A 24790-nucleotide genomic window follows, 5' to 3' on the forward strand; every position below is an offset into this window, starting at 1 on the left:
GGATCAACTGAGCAAAGCGGCTCTGGCGGTGGGGGTGAGACAGGAATCCCGGTGGAGCGACAAGCAAGCAACGCGCGCAAAGCGGGCTTGGTTCCCACGGTCGCAGGAGAAGCCACTCCCCCAACAACCCTTTCAAGCCACGCCTGGGGCCAGTCAGGACCAGGAACCCATGCAGATTGATAGCGCGCGCGCGCGGGCTTTTCAAACCCCAGCGGCGCCAAGACGCAAGGAGGGAAGGGGTGGGAATTGCTTTCTCTGCAACTCCCCCCAGCATCTCGTCAGAGACTGCCCACATCGCAGGGAGTGGCAAGGAAAGGCGGGAACGGTTGTGCCCTCCCCCACTGACGCAGCACCACAGCAGGGAAACGGGAAAGCCTGGCTGCAGGAGACAAGGGGCAGCAGCCAGGCACAGTCAGCAGACAACAGCCCCAGCCCACCCACCCGCACAGAGAGGAGCAGAGCCAGCCCACCCCTCCCAGAGCAGGAGTGGTTCTAGAAGTGACGCTCACGCTCCCAAATGGCTATCTCCTGACAGCGGCACGCAGGGGCAAGATTTTCACCAAGCTAGACCTGAGGGGGGCGTACAACTTGATCAGGATCCGGGAAGGCGATGAATGGAAAACCACGATGTTCACGCCTCTGGGCTCTTTTGAATATCTGGTGATGCCCTTCGGGTTGCAAGGGGGCTCAGCATGCTTCCAGGCCTTCATGCACCACGTCCTGGGGTCCCTCCTCTTCAGGAAATGCTTGGTCTTCCTGGATGACATCCTTATTTACTCCAATGACCCAGTGCAGCATGTGAAAGATGTCAGGGAGGTGTTGCAGCGCCTGAAGGAGAACCACCTGTATGTGAAGCTGGAGAAGTGCAAGTTTCACACCAAGGAGGTGGACTTCCTGGGCTACAAGCTGTCAGACAAGGGGCTGGCGATGGACAAGGACAAGGTGCAGGCCATCCTGGACTGGCACAGCCCCAGGACGCGCAAAGATGCCCAACGCCTACTAGGCTTCGCCAACTTCTACAGGAAGTTCATCAAGAACTTCTCTCGCGTTACGGCTCCCATCACTGACTGCCTGAGAGGCAAGCAGAAGTTCAGGTGGACACCAGAGGCGCAAGCAGCGTTCGAAAGCCTCAAGAGGGTGTTCGCCTCAGACCAGAACCTGTTCCACGTGGTTCAGGACGCGCCCCTACGCGTGGAGACAGATGCTTCTGATAAAGCTGTGGGCGCCATTTTGTTGCAACTGGACGCCAACAGAGAGTGGAGACCCTGTGCCTTCTTCTCCAGGAAGTTGACCCAGCCAGAGCGAAACTACACGGTGTTTGATCGGGAACTTCTTGCGATCCACGCTGCGTTCCAGCACTGGAGACACTTCCTGGTGGGCGCCAAGCACCCCATCCAGGTGTGCACGGACCACAAAAACCTGGAGTTCTGGAGAACTGCCAGGGTGCTCAACCAGCGGCAGATACGGTGGGCAGAGTTCTTCTCGAACTTCAACTTCTCCATACACTACATCCCGGGAGAGCAGAATGTCAGGGCGGATGCCCTCTCCCGCAAGCCAGAGTACATGGAGGAGGAGGCGCCACCGGCACCCAGGCACATTTCCCCCCCGTCAGCATGGTCCTGCGGAGCAGCAGTGGTGAGCGAGGCAGAACTCACAGCACTGACGGCAGCGGATGAATTTGCCAACCGCATCTTCAGAGAACTGAGGGGGGGGGAGCAGGCAAAAGACTTTGCAGAACGCAGGGGGCTGCTTTTCTACAAGGGTGCACTGTACCTGCCCACCACCCAGCTTAGACGTACGGTCCTCAAGCAGATGCACGACAACCCAACGGCGGGTCATTTTGGGAGGGACAAAACCACTCACCTAGTCATGAGACACTTCTGGTGGCCAGGGGTGAGGGAAGATGTTCGAGACTATGTAAGGGGCTGTGACACCTGCCAGCGGGCAAAGGTGGTCAGAGCAGCGCCACCGGGATTGCTGGAGCCCTTAGCCACGCCACACAGGCCGTGGGAAGTGGTGTCCATGGACTTCATCACAGATCTGCCTTCTTCCAGGGGCAAGACCGCAGTGTTGGTGGTGGTGGACCTCATGTCCAAAATGTGCCATTTTATACCGTGTGCCAGGGCGGTCTCTGCAGAAGAGACAGCCAAACTGTTTGTGGATCACGTATTCAGACTGCATGGATTACCCTTAAGGGTTATTTCGGATCGTGGCCGCCAATTTGTTTCCAGGTTCTGGCGGCGGCTCATGAACCTCCTGCAGGTGGAGGTCAGCTTGTCGACGGCTAGACACCCGCAGACCAATGGACAGGCGGAGAGGGTCAACGCCATTCTGCAGCAGTACCTGAGATGTTACGTCAGCCAGAGGCAAACGGACTGGGTGGATCGCCTGCCACTGGCAGAATTTGCCTACAACAATGCGGTGCACGTCTCCACAGGGGTGTCGCCCTTTAAGGCCAATTACGGGCGTGACCTCAGATCTTTCCCTGAGAGGGAGGGGGAGGAGGAGGAGGAGGGCCCACAGGCTGAGGATTGGGCAGAGGAACTGGAGACGGTGCACCAGCAGCTCAGAGAACACTTGGAGAGAGCCAAGGAAGCGTACAAGAGGGGGGCAGATCGCCACAGGCGACCGGGGGAGGTCATTAGGGTGGGGGACAAAGTTTGGTTGTCCTCGGAGGGCCTTCCCATCAGAGGGCGATGCAAAAAGCTGGCGCCCAGAAGGTTGGGCCCCTTCACGGTCACGCAACAGGTCAACCCGGTGGCATACAGGCTGGCACTGCCAGAGGACATGAGGGTGCACCCAGTGTTTCATAGATCGCTGCTGTCGCCGTACAGGGAAAGCAGCAGGCTCCGAGACAGCGAACAAACCCCTGAGGGAGGGGGGGAGAGGGAAGGCAGGGAGCAACTCAATGAGGCCACAGCCATCCTGGATTCAAGGTGGGGGTGGGGGGACTGGAGTACCTCATGGCATGGGAGGATGCTCCACCGTCCCAGAATGAATGGGTCCCAGCCACTCAGATACAGGAGGAATTCCTGGTAGAAGAATTTCACGCCCTCTTTCCCCATAGACCCAAGCCCTGGCACATGGAAAGGGAGGGGGAGGGGGAGGAAGCACGGGAGAGCAGTTCACCATGGCGCTGGGAAGCGGAGTTTGAGGAACCAGAGGATGAGGTATGGGTGTCACCGAGATCCACCCAGTCAGAGGAAGGAGCAGATTGGCAGAACATTTTTACCCCCACCAGCTCTGACGCCACAGACTTTTTGGGATTCCCGTCCTCCCAGGCGGAAGGGGGGGGCTTGCAGGACTGGGGGGAGGTGTTCACACCAACGGGCTCGGAAAGCACTGAGTTCTTAGGCTTCCAGTCGTCATCGACACCTGGGGGGGACCTGGGGAGGGGTGAAGGAGAGCTTGGGAGGGGGGTGGATGTGAGGGACAGGGGATATCGCGAAGTCCCTCCCCTCCTGAGTTCAAGCCAATCCCCGAGCACAGGGGGAAGCAGAGAGAGTTCCGATTCCAGTGGGGAAGCAGGAAGTCGTGTCCGAGGCTCAGGCAAGGTAGAGGAGCCAGGGTCCCAGGTGGGACAGGAAGGGGCGAATAAGGGCGGGAGACCCATCCCCCCAACTCCGGAATTACGCAGAAAGAGGAGGGGAAAGAGGATGGGTCTGCCAAAGCTTTTGTGTTGGAGAAAGACGCGCCAAAAGCCATTAGGAGGTTCTGAAACCGACTGACCACATCACTCCGTGTAAATAGCAATGACTTAAGCACTGTAAATACGCAGCACCAATAAAAGAATAAAATGCAGAGCTGCGTAGCGTCGTTACTCTGAAGTAGTCCACTCCGGCCACTGTGACACAACCGAATATTAAAAACAGTACAGCATCAAATCTTAAAAACTTCCCTAAACAGGGCCACCTTCAGTTGTCTTCTAAATGTAAAATAGTTGTTTTTTGCCTTGACATCTGCTGGGAGGGCGTTCCACAGGGCGGGTGCCACTACTGAGAAGGCCCTCTGTCTGGTTCCCTGTAACCTCACTTCTCGCAATGAGGGAACCACCAGAAGGCCCTTGGTGCTGGATCTCAGTGTTGGGGCTGAATGGTGGGGGTGGAGACGCTCCTTCAGGTATACAGGACCGAGGCCGTTTAGGGCTTTAAAGGTCAGTACCAACACTTAATGGTCATACCTTCGCTGTAGAAAGTTTGCATCTCTTGCACACCACTAGGAACTCCGTCTGACACAAGAAGGTTTTGGTTAGGGTTCCCCCCCCCCCCGTTACTTACAGAACTATATATTCCCAGAAGGTGTTTCCAGATTGGAACATGGGATTTACACATGTGACTGTGTTGTGTGTAGCAAAAGCAAATCATTTTATTCATGTGCATTTCTACGTTAGCTTACAGCAGTTCTGCTTACTCTGTTCTACACGATTGTGCTGTGTGATGGGCTGTTGAGCTAATGGAAGTCTTCCAGGCTAATGGTAGGACAGGCACTTAAGAGGAAGCGCATCCACACACACACACCCAAAAAAGGAGGAGTAAAATTTGCATTGCTAATTTCTATATGTTGCGCTAGCAGGAGGCAGCACTCAACAATTCCCACCAGCGCAAAGGGGCTTTTCACCTCTTCTCCCATTGTTTGCACAACAAATCTGCTCCAGGGACTTGGGAGAACAGTGTGGGGAGATGGGAGAAATGCCCGGGTTGATGTAGTAATCTCCTTAGTGCTACTTTGAATGGCTGTAATTTAAATGGAAATGCAATTCATCTCAACTGTAACCTGCTCAGTCTGCTGCTCAGATTGGTGGACAAGTTCAAGATCCTTCCTGTGTTCCCTTTCTTACGGTTCCTTCCCTTTAATCTGAACCGGGGATGGACAGGGTTTAAAATAGAGGACTGCCCTCTGGAAAAAAAGGGCACTTGTCCACTCTAGCTAATAGCAGCTTTGGGGGGTGATTCTCAGCAGGACCACAGCAGGGAGGAAAGGGTTAAATCAGCCTTTCCCATGTGCAGCAGACCTGATGTTTTGCTATTATTACGATTATTATTTTATTTAAAAAGCCACTGATGTGATTATCGAAAGCGACCCTTTTTAAAATTTATTTTAACAAAATCCACAGTAGCAAAATGGACCTATAGTTTTGCAGCTTGTCCCTTCTATCATCTACATTCATACAACTGTTTTTTTACACCTCACATTTCCTGCATACAACTTCCTCTAATATGCTCTTCACACATGGAAGTAATGAACCTCATAGCGATATAGAAACAAGCTTTTATAAAAACAAAGTGACAATGCAAACCTTTGAAAAGCAATATTAAAGGGAAAACCTGACACACACACACACCCAATATCCCAAGATTTACAAGTGAATGAAATTTAATTATATTACTTTTAATGAAATCTTATCACATAGAACTAGAATTAGCTGATGTTGATAATATTTTCTACGGGGTATATTGGGAGATAATTCATTGCAACACATTCCAGTGGTTAGAGGAAAGGATGTTTGTTTTGCTTTATGATTAAGAACAAAAACAATTTCCTCAGGAAAATATGTTTCAGGTTCCTTCATAATGGTGTCTGAGATTTTATTTCACTCTTCTGAACTCCAAGAGTCTGAACTCGTGCACCAGCCTCATAGCGCAATTATTAGTTTTGCCACTATACCTCATACCAATCCATAGGATCAGCACATTATGGATTTTTCAAATTAAATCAGAGTGCTATGCAGGGAGAAAATCAGTTCCCTTTCTTACTGACAAGTGAATAATTTGAAATATACCAGTGTGGTGCAAAAGGTTATAAAGCATTTATTTATTTATTTAACTAACTAACTAACTAACTAACTAACTAACCAACTAACTAACTAACTAACAACTATTTATTAAAAGGATTCTGAATACTGGTGTCTTGCCTGGCATTTTCATTTATGGGAAATGTCGTTGTATGTTGTAACAAAACAACAACGGAAGCATAGCGCACCAGTTAAAATAGAGCAACAGGAGTTTTATCAAGCATGTGAATTTTGCAAACATGTAAAGAGTTCAACATTGTACGCCTATAGATGTCTAAAGGTAAAGGTAAAGGGACCCCTGACCATTAGGTCCAGTTGTGACCGACTCTGGGGTTGCGCGCTCATCTCGCATTATTGGCCGAGGGAGCCGGCATATAGCTTCCAGGTCATGTGGCCAGCATGACAAAGCCGCTTCTGGCGAACCAGAGCAGCGCACAGAAACACCGTTTACCTTCCCACTGTAGCAGTACCTATTTATCTACTTGCACTTTGACGTGCTTTCGAACTGCTAGGTTGGCAGGAGCTGGGACCGAGCAACAGGAGCTCACCCCGTCGCAGGGATTCGAACCGCCGACCTTCTGATCGGCAAGCCCTAGGCTCCGGAAGTAAACCTCATTGAATTTAGTGGGGCTTACTCCCAGGTAAAATGTCTACTGGAACAAAGCCCAATGGGTAGATCAGTACATCAAGGGACAGGGGGCCCAACCTGAATAAAATATCCTCCTCCCTGAGGTCGGCAGCGGAAGCACTGGCAGGGAAAATGGGGACATTGCGGGATCAAATTGGAAGGCGGAATGGCTTTCGTAATTTCGGGACTGTCCCTGGAAAATCCAGGAGACTTGGAGGGTATGTGATGTTGGGAGTGAGACTGAAAGCACAGCCCCACTGCAAGTAAACACAGTAACAGAAGTACTACGGTATGTAAATAGGGCTACAGAGATGGAACAAACAAGAGCCACACCCAGCAGGACTAAACCACACCAGGCAACTATCAGAAACATACATGCCAATTTACAAAGCAGAAGGAGCTTCTCCACCCCCCATTGTTCTGCCCGGACATTGAGGTCCAGTGCCGAAGGCCTTCTGGCGGTTCCCTCATTGCGAGAAGCCAAGTTACAGGGAACCAGGCAGAGGGTCTTCTCGGTAGTGGCACCCACCCTGTGGAACGCCCTCCCACCAGATGTCAAAGGGAAAATCAACTACCAGACTTTTAGAAGACATCTGAAGGCAGCCCTGTTTAGGGAAGCTTTTAATGTTTAATAGATTATTGTATTTTAGTGTTTTGTTGGAAGCCGCCCAGAGTGGCGATGGAGTATAAATAAATAAATAAATAATAATAATTTATTTATTTATTTATTATTATTATTATTATTAGCGGGGCTGGTGTTGTGCGTGCATGTGACATCATGTGTATAATGCTTGGTGTGTGCATCACACATGTTTTGACATCACACCTGTGCCAGGCATCCTGAGTTGTGATGGCAGCACGTGCCGGGTGTCCACAGCACCAGCTCTTCCTCCACCTCTTCCCATTGGCGGAGGAAAGGGGAGCACCATCAGGGAGGGGGTACTATCGCACCCACACACAAGCCGTGTACCCCCACCACACCGGGCACCACGCCCTCGGGACATTCACCAGCCACACCCATGCCTGCTTGCTGCCCCTGGTGCCGGAGCATGTAGCTTCACCACTGCCTCTTCCTGCAGCTACTGGGTGTCCTGCGGCTGGCCTCTACTGCTGCTGCTGCTCTGGTTTCAAGGGGAAAAGGTCCTGGCTCCTCCCAACGTTGTGCAGAGCGTTGCAGCTAGGCCCGACGTCCAGAGGAGTCTGAGCCTCTTTTCCCGGCAGCTGCAACAGCAGGAGGAGAAGCCGACCATGGAAGCCATGGCTCCGCGGTCAGTTTCCTTTTCCCCTGGGGGTGGGCTCAGCCCCAGCCAAAAAATTATTCTGAGGGCTCCAAGTGTCCTGGTTTTGCTCCATAATGATCCAGAGCAAGTCACAATGAAGTGATAGCAGAGTAAAAACGATGCAGTGTGTTCCAAAAATAATAATAACTCAGAGGCAATCTGTTTCATCCAGTAATTATTTACTGAAGGCAAATGTGCAGAGCAGTCACAAATCTAGTTACAGTAAACTTAAACTTACATTAAGCTTAAATCTTAGCACTTAAACATACTATGTATAGGTCGCCACACAGGAACCCAATACAGTGGAACCTCGACTTATGAGCTCCTCGACATCCGACGTTTTCGACTTACGAGCGGGAAAAATGGCCGCGTGCTTACGTTTTTCCCGACATCCGAACGGAAAACCCGTTCGCGGCTAGACGCGGTTTCCTCGACTTACGAATATTTTTCGTTTCCAATGCATTCCTATGGGAAACCGCTTTTCCTATGGGAAACTTGACTGAAGTTTTTGACCTATGAGTGTGCATTCGGAACGGATTAAATTCGTAAGTCGAGGTCCCACTGTAGAGAGAACCAACTAGGAAAGAGAAACAGAAAGTGAAAGCCAGGCTCCTAATGGCCCATTCTTATGAGAGAAAGAGATAACAGGACCCTTGTGAACCAGCTGTACTCAGCTTCTCTGAAGGAATAACCCAAACATCAGGAACCTTCTCCTTGTTTCCAGGCCGAATGGAAACTCACTCGTCAGCTAGACACTTATGTCTTGCGGCAGATTGTACAGAGAAGTTTCCAGAACCTTCTTGAATCAAATAGAATAGGAAAGATCTCCACACCTTAAACCAATACTTTCTGTACTCAAAAATGCAATCCATGACACCAAGACCTCAACACACCCTCTGGGGTGGTGCCCCTGATCAGAGAGGAATATGTACAAGCCCCTCAAAAGTGCATCTGGGCGGGGTTTTGATGTTCATAAATATGCAGGTGTCTAGTTTTCTGGACCATGACCTGCGTTCTCACCCCACTCTTGCTTCTGTCCCCAGGGTTTGCAGGTTTTTGCAACGCCTGTAAAACTTGCTTGGGGAGAGATGACAAAACAGGACAGGAGCGGTTGCATGTGCGTAGCGCTGCAAAGACTGCCTCTCACAGCGCCCTTCGGAAACCCATTGTGAGTGACCCCCAGGCTCTCCGTTTCGGCATAGCAGAGCATCAGTACAGGAGCAGCCGCAGCTGCAACTTCACCTCCCGGTCTGACCTCCCCCTGACTCTGAAGGAACAGACAGATTTTGTGTTCTCTCAGCGCTAGGCCTTCCTGTGACCTGAGCGAAAACCCTCCAGCCTCTTTCCCACTAAAGCCACGCTACAGTTCTCCATTTATTTTTTCAGGTGAGTAAACTCTGTATCAAATACTGGTGTCTCAGTTGCTTTTAATTAGGCTTCTGGAATCCAGTCTTTCATCTTGGGCGAAATCTGCGTCACTTTTCTCCAGCTATTTTCGGCTCCAAAGCCGTGGGTTTCCTTTTATGCAGCTAATTGAAGGCACACAGGAAAGGAGAGTGGGGGGGGAGGGCTAATCCCAATGATTTCAGATATATTATGGTTACATTAAAAAAGAAAAAGGAAAGGGGGGGGGAGAGGCTCGCCCAGGTTTTAGCTACAAAGAGCCACTTTCTAAATGTGAGCTTCAGAACTGATTCCTCCCAACAGGAAAAGTGAACAAATGAGAAAATGTGCATGTTGAGACGCACATTTTTGTGGTTCTATATTTCACATTTAAAAAACAAAGCAGGTGATTCATTTCTCATATAAATATCATTTTTGGGGTAGTTCCCCATGTTATAATAATAACAACAACAATAAAAGCCTATCCAGAAATATGACTTAGTAGGATAAGTAGACTGATGGGAATGCTAAACAGATCATAAAGTCAATTTTCAAAGTATCAGCTGTGTGCATTTTGACTCACTGTATGACTCCTTCCTATTAACATGCATGGGTATCTCCAAGGGTTTCCAAAAACTAGCATTATACTAACACTATTTCTGTTGTAGAGGAGTTGGGTAAGGACCCCTGACCATTAGGTCCAGTCGTGACCGACTCTGGGGTTGCGCGCTCATCTCGCATTATTGGCCGAGGGAGCCAGCGTATAGCTTCCAGGTCATGTGGCCAGCATGACAAAGCCGCTTCTGGCAAACCAGAGCAGCACATGGAAACACCGTTTACCTTCCCACTATAGCGGTTCCTATTTATCTACTTGCATTTTGATGTGCTTTCGAACTGCTAGGTTGGCAGGAGCTGGGACCAAGCAACGGGAGCTCACCCCATCACAGGGATTCGAACCGCCGACCTTTTGATCAGCAAGCCCTAGGCTCAGTGGTTTAGCCCACAGCGCCACCTGGGTCCCAGAGGAGTTGGGTAGCATCTAGCAAATTGGGCACACACCCTTGGATTAGTACAATATAATACTACTACTACTACTACTACTAATAATAATAATAATAATAATAATAATTTATACCCTGCCCATCTGGCTGGGTTTCCCCAGCCACTCTGGGCGGCTTCCAGCAAAATATTAAAATACAATAATTCATCAAATATTAAAAGCTTCTCTAAACAGGGCTGCCTTCAGATGTCTTCTAAAAGTCAGATAGTTGTTTATTTCCTTGACACCTGATGGGAGGGCGTTCCACAGGGCGGGCGCCACTACTGAGAAGGCCCTCTGCCTGGTTCCCTGTAGCTTCTCTTCTCGCAGTGAGGGAACTGCCAGAAGGCTCTGGGAGCTGGGCAGAATGATGGGGATGGAGACGCTCCTTCAGGTATACTGGGCCGAGGCCATTTAGGGCTTTAAAGTCAGCACCAGCACATTGAATTGTGCTCAGAAACATACTGGGAGCCAATGTAGGTCTTTCAGGACCAGTGTTATATGGTCTCGGCAGCCGCCCCCAGTCACTAGTCTAGCTGCCGCATTCTGGATTAGTTTTAGTTTCTGGGTCGCCTTCAAAGGTAGCCCCACGTAGAGCTCATTGCAGTAGTCCAAGCGGGAGATAACCAGGGCATGCACCACTCTGGCGAGACAGTACATGTCTTTAAAATATGGAGGAGCTGAGGCTGCTGGTCACATGGCCAGTTCTGTTCCTCTAAGCCAGAGGTTCCCAAACTTATTTGGCCAACCTCCCCCTTTAAAAAATAACAACTCAACACCTCCCTGGAAATCTACCTGCCAGCTCAGCCCAATCTGCCCTAGGGGCAGGACTGGCATCACAGCCTGCCAGCCTGCCATTGGCCAAATAGGCAGGTAAGCTGCAATCGACTCCCCAGCCCTGGGTGGGAGCACATCATAGAGAGATGGTAGCCACTTCACTGCTATTTACAAAACGGCTTTCAAACCATTGTTCCTTTGAAGCCTGCTGTTACCTGAAATCATAGCTATTATGGTTACATCATGATGTCAGGTGCAGGGTGGATGGGCAAAACAGCCTTTCAAGCCAAATGAAGAGGTCTAGTGTATCAAGACTGGCCTAGAGGCAAGTAGTTGTCTACCCCATTTTAAAGTATGCTATGGACTTGCAGAACCTTGCTTTCTTGCCCCATTGCCCCAAAACTGCCTGCCTCCAAGTGTCACCTGACAAATGAAGTCTTTAAGTTAATTTCTGTTTGGGGAGGATGGAATGGCTTCAGTCTTGACTCAGGCCCAGTTCAGATGTCCAAACTATTGTGGCAGCTGCTGTGGCTGGAGGCCAGTCCAACTAAAGCAGTTGTCCTGCAGTTCTGCCGGTCTTCAGGAAGCCCCTCTGTTTTGGGATTGAGGTGATGTGCTTGATTTTAGAGCCTTATGGAGGACTCACTTTTCACAAACACCTTCATAGCTGCCAAGTCTCCCGTTTTCCCCGGGAAATCCCCGTTTTCCCAGCTGTCCTAGCTGAAAAAACTGGTTTTTTTCCCCCGGTTTATTCTGGCGCGACGGCCATTTTGGAACTGGGCCGAGCATGCTCAGAAGCGACTTTTGATGCTGCTCTGCCCAGTTCCAAAACGGCTGCAGTGTGACTTCTGCCACGGTGGCCATTTTGGAACTGGGCAAAGCAGCATCAAAAGTCACTTCTGAGCATGCTCCGCCCAGTTCCAAAATGGCGGCAGCGCTACTTCCGATCTGCTATTTCCGCCCGTCCCTTATTTCTGTGACAGCAACTTGGCAGATGTGCACCTTGCATCTGAGCTGTTGCATTTCAAGAGACAACAGCGCTGCCCCTTGCAGCCTCAAATGATGCCCAAGGCAGGATCACTCTCACAATGGTTTTAGAACCAAAATGGATGCCAAGCAGAGCATACCCCACAACATTTCTCCGATGAAAATAGGGATTTCCTATTCCATCACCATCATCATAATTTTATTATTTGTGCCCCAGCCACTCTGGGTGGCTTCCAACATATACCGGTATAAAAAACATAACAAAACATTAGGTAAAGGTAAAGGACTCCTGACAGTTAAGTCCAGTCGCAAACGACTCTGGGGTTGTGATGCTCATCTTGCTTTACTGGCCAAGGGAGCCAACGTTTGTCCACAGACACTTTTTCTGCATCATGTGGCCAGCATGACTAAGCTGCTTCTGGGGAAACCAGAGCAGTGCACGGAAACACCGTTTCACCTTCCCACCAGAGCGGTACCTATTTATCTACTTGCACTTTGACATGCTTTCGAACTGCTAGGTTGGCAGGAGCTGGGACCGATCAATGGGAGCTCACCCCGTCACAGGGATTCGAACCGCCGAGCTTCCAATTAGCAAGCCCTAGGCTCAGTGGTTTAGACCACAGCGCCACCTGCGTTCCTAACAAAACATTAGACATTAATAAATTTCTTATACAGATGTTTCAGATGCTTCAGATGTTTCCTAAAGCTTGTATAGTTTCTTATCTCATTGGCTTGAGGGTCGCATAACTCCACACCCTCCAACATTTCTCTGATGAAAAATAGGGACATTCTGGGATCAAATCAGAAACCGGGGCAGCTTCTGTAAATCTGGGACTGTCCCTGGAAAACAGTGACACCTGGAGGGTCTGGCATAGGTGCTTAGTTTTTTCTTGAAATCCTCTAAATCAACCACTGAGATCTCTGACTTTTGAGTGATTCTCAGAAACTTTGGGGAAACAGGACTTAACATTTTCACCCCTGCTATTTCTCCGATATAAATTATTTACTCCTTCCTCTGCTAGCTGCTATTGGCCTCATCGGGGTTAAAATCACAGGCACAATCCAGGTGTTGCCCAGGCTAATAGCAGCTCTTGGATATAATGAAGATTCGGCTACAAACGAAGCTGCATGTTTCTGTGCCTTTTTAAAAGATCTCCTAACCATAACAAATGTTATCAACACAAGTCAAACAGTCAGAAACACATATTTGGATAGAGCGTTTTTTTATTTTGCTTTAAGAAACATGATTTTTGCCTTTAGCATGAGAGCATTTAATGGTTTTATTAACCAAGAGAATTATCACATGTGGACCTGTAATTGACTGTGTGTGTGTGTGTGTGTGTGTCCCTGCTTGCCTTGTCCTCTGAGTAGCACCATTGTCTTTCCACTCAGCCATGCACAGAACCTGTGTCTCTTACTGAAATTGTGGGGAAGAGAGACACAGAGCAGTCTTTATGTTCATGAATATATTTGGAGATTAGGCAAATGCAGCCACTGAGAAAGAGCCAAGTTCTTGATTTCTGCTGATATTGCATCTCTGAGAGCACTGTATATTTTACTGCTGCCCGTAAAACAAAAAAGTCTTCCAGAGGGCACTGCTGATCTAGAGGGCGAAAGGTTCTTCCCTCCCCTCCACCCTCTTTATGGTATGCCATGGTATGTTGGTCCTTGGGGAATTTGGGTGTTTAGGTAAGTATGGAATTTGAAATGTGGGTGGATGCTTTATAGCCCTCAGTCATCTCTGAAACCAAAGAACTTCCTTAGGAAGTGGGTTGCAGAAGAAACCTTCCCATGCCTTTCCAGGTTTTTTTAAAATGGCAATAATTTACGTAATTGATTGTTTCATTTAAAATATAATTTAAGATGCCCTTCCAAAAAACAACAACACAAAAACTGTTAGGAATTTGTTTTTGAGGGGGATTTAAACTAAAAGAGCCAGTGTGGTGTAGTGGTTAAGAGCAGTGGACTCGTAAACTTGTGAATGGGGTTCGATTCCCCGCTCCTCCACATGCAGCTGCTGGGTGACCTTGGGCTAGTCACACTTCTCTGAAGTCTCTCAGCCTCACTCACCTCACAGAGTGTTTCTTATGGGGGAGGAAGGGAAAGGAGAATGTTAGCCGCTTTGAGACTCCACAGGGTAGTGATAAAGCGGGATCTCAAATCCAAACTCTTCTTCTTCTAAAATAAAGCTAAAAGCATGTGACTTCAGCCAAAAAAAAAGACAGCTGAGCAGAGAAAGTCAATATTCAAATCACTCTGCATGATCACAGAATCATAGAGTTGGAAGGTACCACAAGGTCCATTTGGTCCAACCCCCTACAATGCAGGGACCATGATGTGCCTGGGCAAATGAAAATGTCTTTTCCCAGTGCTGCCAGGCAATCACACTGTGTGCCAGACAGGGCCGGATTTAGGTTGGATGAGGCCTTAAGCTGCTGTAGGTAATGGGGCCCTTTAAATGTCCAGGTGTCCTTTGTCAACAACAAATTGTCGCTTTTTCTTGTGTTGAATATATGCTATATGGTAATTTATGGACCTAAAAGCCATTTGCACATAACAAATAGGACCCTACACAACACAAAACACTGTTGCTGCATGTAGGTTTTATTTTATTTGTTTTTTATCTCATATTTTGGAAATGTACATCCAGGTTTTTTTCTTCCTTTAAATTTTTTTGGGGCCCCCAAGAGAGTGGGGCCCTAAGCTATAGCTTGTTTAGCTTCATACGTAAATCGGCATTGGTGCCAGACAAGTGCCCCTGGGGAGAGCTTTATATAAACAGAGTGCCGCAATCAAAAAGGACCTCCACCTTATAGAAATGGTTGGGTGGCGGTGGTAATTCGGTCCAGTTTCAATTTAAAGGTGAATGTACGTAAGTTGCACTTTCTGAAATAATACAAGAAACAAAACACAGCCATCCTTTGTAATTCTCTGAATTTTGCAATTAAGGCAAACAATGTGCACAAAAAATGTTTTATCGGGGTAATATCTGCGTAGCAGTGCATGTATTAGCAAAAATAACATCAAATGCATTATACTGGTGGGGATTGTTTTGCAAAAAAATGTATATATTAGGGAAGATGGCATACAGACGTGTGTATATTACGAGAAATTCATCCTAAAATACTGATGAATTTTCTTGAGGACTTGAAAGAAAACCCCAACAACAATCCATGAATTGATGTAGAGATATGGAGGATTTCATAGAATCATAGAGTTGGAAGAGACCACAATCCAGTCCAACCCCCTGCCGAGCAGGAAACACCATCAAAGCATTCTTGACATATGCCTGTCAAGCCTCTGCTTAAAGACCTCCAAAGAAGGAGACTCCACCACACTCCTTGGTAGCAAATTCCACTGCCGAACAGCTGTTACTGTCAGATTTAAGGTCAGCAAAATGAGAAACTGAAATTGAAAGATTCATCTGTCCCTACAGTCTGCTCACCACTCATTGCACCTTTTGAGGGTAACTGGAGGAACAGAAGAACAGCCTGCTGGATTAGGCCAAAGGCCCACCTTGTCTTGCATCCTGTTCTCACAGCCGCCAAGCGGATGCCTGTGGGAAACCAGGGAGCAGAACATGAGCACAAGAGCCCTCTCCCCTCTTGTGGTTTCCAGGATTGGTATCCTGAAGCATTGCTGCCTCCCAACAATGGAGGTAGAGTATAGCATTCATGACTCATGGTTGTCAATTGCCCTCTCCTCCCTGAATTTGTCTGATCCTCTTTTCAAGCCATCCATGTTGGATTTCCAGCCACCACTGCCTCCTGGAGCAAGTAGTTTGTCCTTGCACTGTGTGAAGAAATACTTTCTTTTCTAAATATTCCAACATTCAGCTTCAATCGGATGTCCACAGGTTCCAGGGCTATATGACATGAAGGCAACACTTAGGCATGATTTGCAGGGTGGGAGTAAGCGCTTTAGATACCCATTGTGAGTTCCCACAACAAAATGCCAGAGAAATGTTGCCAGCTGTCACAGACAAATCAGTGTTTAATCATCTAAGCAAAACCAGAATGAGTTTTGGGTAAAGACAGACCTAGCTCTTATCAGGTTCAGTAAGAAAAAAAAGCATATTCTTCTCCTGGGTTAAGCTACGAAAAAATTGATTCTAGCAAAACTCAGCCAGAGTCAGCTCTATTTGGTCAGCACAATTCAAAGTTCTCGTGTTGACCTTTAAAGCCCTAAATGGCCTCAGTCCAGTATACCTGAAGGAGCATTTCCACCCCCATTGTTCAACCCAGACACTCAGGTCCAGCTCCGAAGGCCTTCTGACGGTTCCCTTACTGCAAGAAGTGAGGTTACAGGGAACCAGGCAGAGGGCCTTCTTAGTAGTGGCGCCCGCCCTGTGGTACACTGTCCCATCAGATGTCAAGGATATAAGTAACTATACAGCCTTTAGAAGACACCTGAAGGTATCCCTGTATAGGGATGTTTTTGATGTTTTATTATGCTTTTATATTTGTGGTATAATTATTATTTTTTATATTATTATTTTATTAATTTTCCAACAAAAGATTAACAGAATTTAGAAACAATAAAAAAGAAGACAAATACAAAAATACAAAATAGAAAAATACAAAAAAAAACATATAAAGCATTAAATCTTATCTTCCTCACAGTGTAAATTGGGACCTCCTCGGGTTCCCGTCCCTGTGGTTCTTATATACATTTCTAGATAGCAAATTCTATATCCAAATAATCACCTTTTAAAAACCTCTCTTATTTTTCCCTTTTAAATAACATCTTCACATATTCCACAGTTTTATTTACCACTTAATTTCTAATCTAAAATATTACTTTGGCATATTTTTTAAATAAACTTTAAAATCTTTCCATTCTTCTTCCATCGCTTCTTCTCCCTGGTTGCGGATTCGTCCGGTCATCTCAGCCAGTTCCATAAATTCCATCATCTTCATCTGCCACTCATCAATCGTTGGTAATATTTGTTGCTTCCAGTATTTATATTAACACCAAGGTATTTCACTTTCTTAACAAAGGATAGACCGGTTACTTCTTGCAGTTTTTCTCTTTCCTCAATATTCAGATTTTTATCTAATAATTTGGTTTTTGATTTATTCAATTTGAAACCTGCTACCCTTCCAAACTCTTGAATTACTTCCAGAGCCCTCTGGGCACTGGACTCTGGGTCCTGCAAAGTTAGTACCAAGTCATCAGCAAAGGCTTTATTGTTTCTTCCCTACAGTCACACCTTTTATTTCATCGTCCTTTCTAATCCTATCGAGCAAGACTTCCAGAACCGAAATAAAAAGTAAAGGAGAGAGGGGACACCCTTGTCTTGTACCTGCAAAGTTAGTACCAAGCACCCTTGTCTTGGGTCCTGCAAAGTTAGTACCAAGTCATCAGCAAAGGCTTTTATTGTTTCTTCCCTACAGTCACACCTTTTATTTCATCGTCCTTTCTAATCCTATCGAGCAAGACTTCCAGAACCGAAATAAAAAGTAAAGGAGAGAAGGGACACCCTTGTCTTGTACCTTTTTCAATTCTAATTTCTTCTGACACCATATTATTTACAATTATCTTAGCTTTTTGCTCGGAATAGATTGCATATATTTGTGGTATAATTATAATGGCAATGATGCTCACCTGACAGGTGACGGAACTGAGTTCTGGCAAGTTCTGGCTGAAAAAAACAACCCATGTACTTACATTAGTAGAGGCATGCCATTTGTTTAACCTCGAATAACCCAATGTGTATAGACACAAGAAAGTGCATTTCAGAAGGACTGAAATGCCAGATACAAATCCACTGAAAAGCAGACAAAATAGAAGCAGGTAAATCTCAATTGCAGTGGTAGACTTATGGATCAATTAATTGTAGTCAGTGACTGATATACTAGGCACTCTGCACAGCACAATGCTTTGCTTACCTTTGTCTTTGAAGGAAAACAGTACTCTTCTCTGATCTAAAAAGGGCTGTTTGGGAAAGGAATGACCATTTTGGCACACACTATGGTCAGGTATTGCAAGGAAGTTGGTTTTGAGACCACCTCCGTAGCTGCACAAAAGTTGCCCTCAGTTACCCCTTAAACTATTAAGCAACTTCCCCCAAAGCGAGCGCAGCAAGTTCCCTTTCCATCTCTCGCACATTCATGCTTCTGGAGCAGAATTTTCCAGGAAATTCAAGTTCTTGGACGGTGTGGATTTCACTGCATATTTTGTTCCCGTTATACAAATAAACAAGATGGATAGGGAAAGTAGCTCGTTCCAGAGCGTATTTAGTATTGACCCAGCTGATGGCATGAAAGCAATCACAGCAAAGCCTTAGGGAGATTTTCTCAAGAGAAACTGCAATTCAAGATTGGAAACGACTCCTCGTTTTTACTTCTACATGTTTTTCAGAGTGGGGGGTGGGAACATACAAGACCAAATTTGCCTTACATGTCAAATCCCCTTATAATCTGCACTATTAGTATGAATCTGAACAACACACACACACACACACACACACACACACACACACACACGGGTCTTTATATATGTTTGGGCTGATAAGCTGAGAGAGCTGTGATAGAAACCATAGGAGAGTGTTCTTGTGCTCATGTCCAATTTGCAGGCATCTGGTTGGTACTAGATGGACTAGATCAGGCATCCCCAAAACTTTGGCCCTCCAGATGTTTTGGACTACAATTCCCATCTCCCCCAACCACTGGTCCTGTTAGCTAGGGATCATGGGAGTTGTAGGCCAAAATATCTGGAGGGCCGCAGTTTGGGAATGCCTGGACTAGATGGACCATTGATCAGATCCACAAGCTATTCTTCTGTTCTTCTGTTCTGTTCTGTTCTGTTCTGTTGTTGCTGCTCTGCTGTTGTGTTGTTGTTGTTGTTGTTGTTGTTAATTATATTTATTAGTCAATGTTTTCTTGCCAGGGCAACTCAATGCAACTTACAGAAAACTAGCATACGGTTAAACCAAGGGTAAAACCACATACATTAAAACCACATACATTAAAAACATCCAGCCCACATTAACAGACTAGCAAACAGGAAGAGCCTTTACTTTTTGAATAGAGCCATGCAGGGAGCGATGGCAGCCTTGCAAGAATTGTGGCCTGAACAGTAGGGTGGGTCATAAAAAATTTTTTTTTGAAAATGTTTCCTCCCTTGATTGTATCTCAGGCGTATGTTATAAACATAGTCAATTTTCAAATTTCAAAATTCAAAATTCAACTTCAGTCTGTTTGACCTCATCTTTTCACCCAGGGCTTCCAAAGTGCCTGACTTGACCCAGCCCTGCCCAATGCCATTAGATCCTTCCAGACAGGAATGGTTGAAAGAGAAATTCCAGTCTCAGTTAAGCCTTGCCCGTACAACAAGGGCCTTCCTGAGCTCTGATGTGTTCCTCGGGTTGTCCTTTGGTCTAACTTGCTCTCTGGTTCTGTCTCCAGATTTGTCCCTTGGTTCTGCAAGGTTCTTCATCCTCTTTCCCTCACTTGTGCAGGGGCTAAGCAGGAATGGGCAAATCGGTCTGTTTTGGTTTCTCTCAGTTTCTCATTTCCCTAAAGTTCAGTTTTCCATATTTACCGGTACATAATAGTATGAGGGGTTTTTTTTTTAAGGACTTCATGAAAATTCACCAGCATTTTAGTGCAAATTTATCTGAATATGCACGTTATTGCAAAACAGTTTCTCCTAATATTTGATTGTATTTCCACTAATATATGCATTTTATGTATACTTTATCCTAGGGTAGACATTTTTGTACATTGCACTTGTCCGCAAAGCTGCATTGCAAAATTCGGAGAAGTGCCAATTTTGAAGCGTGGCTGGTTCTCTCTCTTCCTTTAGTTTGCATATTGTTTTGGAAACAGTGTATTCTTCCCTATGCCTGCTGTGGAGAGCTGCTGCATCAGAACAGATAATACTGGGGTAGTTGGATTAATTGTCAAACTGATACAAGCCAACCTCCTATTTTCCTGTGCAAACAATCCTATAGTTAGGGATTTAAATAAAGTGGTACCTCTACTTACAAATTTAATGCGTTCCGAACGCACATTCATAAGTCGAAAAAATTGTAAGTTGAATCCCATAGGAATGCATTGGGAGAAAAAATTCGTAAGTCAAAGCAGCCCTATCTAAAAATTCGTAAGTAGAAAAAATCCTATCTAAATCGCATCCAAGATGGCGGACGGAGTTCCCTTCATAAGTAGAAACATTCGTAAGTAGAGTTATTTGTAAGTGGTACAGTGGTACTACAGTGTAGTACAGTGGTACCTTGGTTGTCAAACTTAATCCATTCTGGGAGTCCGTCCGACTCCCGGAACCATTCAACAACCAAAACGTGGCTTCTGATTGACTGCAGGAGCTTCCTGCACTAAATCGGAAGCTGTGTCAGTCGTCTAGGGGTAGGTTGGGTGGCGCCAGGGCGCCGGGCCCGCAGGGGGATGGCGCCCGCTGCGCCCGCCCACCAGGGCGGGGGCGCCGAAGTGATCTCCGCACCACGGTGCCAGGGCGCCCGACATGCTTGAGACTGTTCTGTCGGCCGTTCGTCTTCCAAAAAACCATTTGCAAACCAGAACACTTCCAGGTTTGCGGCGTTCGGGAGCTGATTTGTTCGGGATGCAAGCCGTTTGACAACCAAGGTACCACTGTATCTCTATATTGTTTGACACAGTGGTAGCAATCAAAGACCATGCTCTTTGCTCTAAATCATGGATATTGTTAAGAGTTATAAAAACTTGCCAGATTTCGACAAGAATTTATTAATTCAACTTCTCAAGCTCTACTTGGTAACATCTATCTGATTTTGTTTGTTCTGAATATTTTGAAATGTTGTCCATTTTTGAAAAATTGCCAATTTCGACACTATATGGGGGGGGCATTTACCCAAGGCCACCCAACGAGCCTGTGAGTTGACCCATGGCTCCCTGATCCAGGTCTGTTGTTCTTCTACTCGATCTCACTGGCTTTTATTATTTCAGATTATGTTATGTTTCTTTCTGAGGAATTGTGTATAGTAATTCACCCATGTATTTGTTCAGTGCTTGTAAAAGGATATGAGATGCTAAAGCTCTAGTGTCCCCAAATAAGAAATATATTTACTTAATCGGGTCCTGACAGAAGCTTCTGGTATCTCACAACTTCAGAACAAATAAAGAGAACGTGGAACTTACTGGCTTCCAAAATCGTTGGGATACTTTTGAGAAGAATTCGCTGAGCAAAAGAACAGAAAACCTGACCCCCAGTGGCCATTTTCAGGAAAAGGCTTGTTATTTAGTATTTAAAGATTAATGAAATGTTTTGGGGCGAACATTTTCTGCACCACAAAAAGAGGTGTTGCAGGCACTCAAGATATTTATTCACAGATCTCCAAAGGTTTGTCTCCTTTTTGCTGTGTTGATAGGCTATAACTTTGGTGCCAGTTTTTAAATTTAAAAAGAAGTCTCCTTTGCCATGTAGCCAAAGCGATACAAGGAGAAGGCAATTAAACGTTATTTTATTTTATTTTTTTTGCACCAAACAGAACCTGATCAGGGCTGCAACACACTCATTCTGGAGCATAATTATCTCCTCAATACTCCTCCTAGGTATGATTATGGGGCAGCCACCTGGAGGATGCTCCTGTCACTCAAACCCTTTTGCTCACTTCTGTGTAGTCCTGAAATATCTGAAAAGTGAAATCTAAATCATTTGGGGAACTTTTGATAATTTGTAGTTCTGAAAACATAAGCGTTTTGACGTACCCTTTGATCAGATTGTTTGTTTCGTGTGATTTATATTTCATTGGCCACTAGCTACGAATAATAAAAATTACTTGGGTTTGTTTTCCCCCCAAACCAGAATAAATACATTAAGTCCTGCTTTTTCAGTTGCAAAATTTGTGCAGAATGCCATGCGTGCCACAGTCTGCTATAACCCTTAATCCAGTCAATGTTTATGTGTGCAATGATGAGTGCATCTATCTGTCTGTCTGTCTATCTATCTTTCTCACTGTTTTTAATATTTGCACTTCTGGGCATTGATAAAATATTTTAAAACCACACCAAAAAAAAAAACAAACCATGATACGTACAGTTGTAACAAGATTCTTTTTTATGTGGTACTTTCCTCATTTTCAAGAGTTTGGCTTTTGTTTTTTAATAGGCCAACACAGCTGCCTTTACTTTTTGCAGGACTTGCCTTAGATATATATAGTAGTTTCTGTGGATAAATTCCTGTATACAACATATGCTTTGGGCTATGGTGGTGGGAATATTTGGTGGAATCCCCTGATACTTTGCCTGAGCTTCCTCCACTCTGAAAAACATAGCTTGGACTGCTAATAGCTTACTCTGGCTTCTTGCAGAGCCATGCACTGAAAAGGGGGATTATCTTATTTTATCCCAGTCTTATCACTGACATTTGTAAACTGGGAGCCTTTTATTTTAGGCTGACCAGTGCGATTAAAAAATGCTTTCACACTACTTATTTAAAAATGCTTTAATGATATTTTAAATAATAAACTTTAGCTTTAACATAGCTATTGAACATTGAATGCATTGGGAAGAATTGGCACAAGAAAGGCAGGTTATATTCGCCGTTGACAGATGCACAGTTCAGATTCTAAATGAACTGTGACTATTCAGAAGGAGCATTTAGGCTCGCTGCGAATAAAGCAAACTCTGTTCAACGCTTAGTGTCAGCTAATAAAACAAGGACAATATTAGAATGTGCTTAGAGTTGGCTTTAAAAAAAGAAGTAACGAAGATTAACGGAGGCTACTCTTGGCCAAACTGTGTCCTTGTTGAACTTTTCACATGCTTATGGCTCTTTTTTTGATACACTGGAAATATACCGCATTAACACAGGAAGACAACCAAAATGATTCTTTTCCATCTCAGCTGTTCTGGTAAAATGAGGTTACCAATTACAGTAAAATAATCGTGTTTCAGCAGTGTGGTCATTTGTCACATTAGGATGCTACCCACAAACTCCACAATACTGATGACCAGACATAAGCTTGTTAAAAATAGCCTGAGAAAAGAAAGAATGGCATAGAAACAAAAAGTCTTCTAACACACTAACAAATCCAGGAATCCATATATTTTTTTGAAGGCTCAATGTGGTGAAGCTCCTTTTTACTGTAATATGGCTGTGGTATGCAATAACACAGGCAGCTGCCTCATCTGAAGTCACATCTAGCTCAGGACCCACCTGCACTTTAGGAGACTCCTATTCCCTTCACACAGCAGCAGCTTACCTATCAATCCCTCTTCTCAGGGAACTGTGGGATAACCACTCTCATATAACCAGCATGCTTAAGTCTAGTTAATGCATGAAGGGGTTAAGACCATAGAGGAAGATGTCCTGCCTGGCTAACTAGGTAATTAGGCCTTTTGTTCTCTCCGGTCTGCCAGAGAAGCCCAACATGCCAGGTGTTCTGAGCTTGTTGCTGCAGCTCAGATTACATGGCTCTTAAGAGCCATCTTCCTGTTCCAATTTCACCACTGTAACTAAGCCACGCGTTGCTGCCTCTGCAACTTTAGCTGAATGGTGAATGGAAAAGCACATGAATCTGACCTATGGAGAGTTTGTAAGTAAACTGTTTTTAGCTTACCAACCGTGGGGGAAAGGGAAACTTTGGAATAAATTTAAATATTTTAAAGGTCTAACGGGCTATCCTTCAGTGCTGCATATTTTGTGATTTTACATCTCTGCTGAGGTTCTCTTAGAGAGTACTTGCCCCAAACATGGATCTAGGCACCCAGGATTTCTCTATATATCATAACAGGGCAGCTCACAAAGAAAAGAATAATTATTAAAATACTGTACAGTATAAATTCATTTTTAAGAAAACTGCAACTGGTGAAAGAGCTGGAGCATAATTTAGACCACAGTGTAAAACTCATTTATCTGCTCTTCATCTTAACCCACTGTCCTAAAGTGAGCCATGGATAGCTGGTGGTGAGGGAACATCATGGTCCTTTTGAGTGTTCTGAATAAACATACAGTTTCAAAATTGTGTTTGGTCTTTGTGCTCCTTAGTGCTCCAAGATGTACTAAGTTTCTCTGTAAGAACGAAGTTCCATAGCCTAGCCCACCTTGCCTCTAGAGTTAAGTCAGTTAAGTTGTTATGTTTGAGAAGACAGGTGCATCTTGTCCTTCTTACATATACTGGTAAGCAAAAAACACTTGTACAACTCTAGAAAAGCGAATGGATGATGATCCTGATTTGCAGTGAAATACTTTTAACCCAGGTGGCGCTGTGGGTTAAACCACAGAGCCTAGGGCTTGCCGATCAGAAGGTTGGCGGTTCGAATCCCTGCGACGGGGTGAGCTCCTGTTGCTCGGTCCCAGCTCCTGCCAACCTAGCAGTTCGAAAGCATGTCAAAGTGCAAGTACCTACAGCAGGAAGGTAAACGGCGTTTCCATGTGCTGCTCTGGTTCGCCAGAAGCAGCTTTGTCATGCTGTCCACATGACCTGGAAGCTGTACGCCGGCTCCCTCGTCCAATAATGCGAGATGAGCGCCGCAACCCCAGAGTCAGTCACGACTGGACCTAATGGTCAGGGGTCCTTTACCTTTACCTTTTTACTTTTATGTAATGTGACTGAAATAAATGTGGCTTCAGATTTAATAGGACACAGATTGGGGCTGGGTGTGTCGATTCTTTTGACTAGAAGCAACGTTATCAGGGTACATCATTTCAAGAAATTAAACACACAGACCCACAGCATTAGCAAGGCAGAACCTCTTCTGCAAATTCACCACTGCCATACTCTCAAGTCTTGCTAAAATTGGTACAACAGAAGCACCATTCAGGAAGGTGGGATTGTCACGTCCAGAGAAACTGAGAAAACAGTGAGTCACTGAATAAACGGCAAAGCGCCTCCTCTAATTAGTTCCAGCACTCTTGGCATCAAGGATTCCTCCCTGAAGTCAGAGCCAAAACTGTCATTGCCCTGA

This window comes from Zootoca vivipara, chromosome 8 (assembly GCF_963506605.1).
Source record: "Zootoca vivipara chromosome 8, rZooViv1.1, whole genome shotgun sequence".
Taxonomy (NCBI): Eukaryota; Metazoa; Chordata; class Lepidosauria; order Squamata; family Lacertidae; genus Zootoca; species Zootoca vivipara.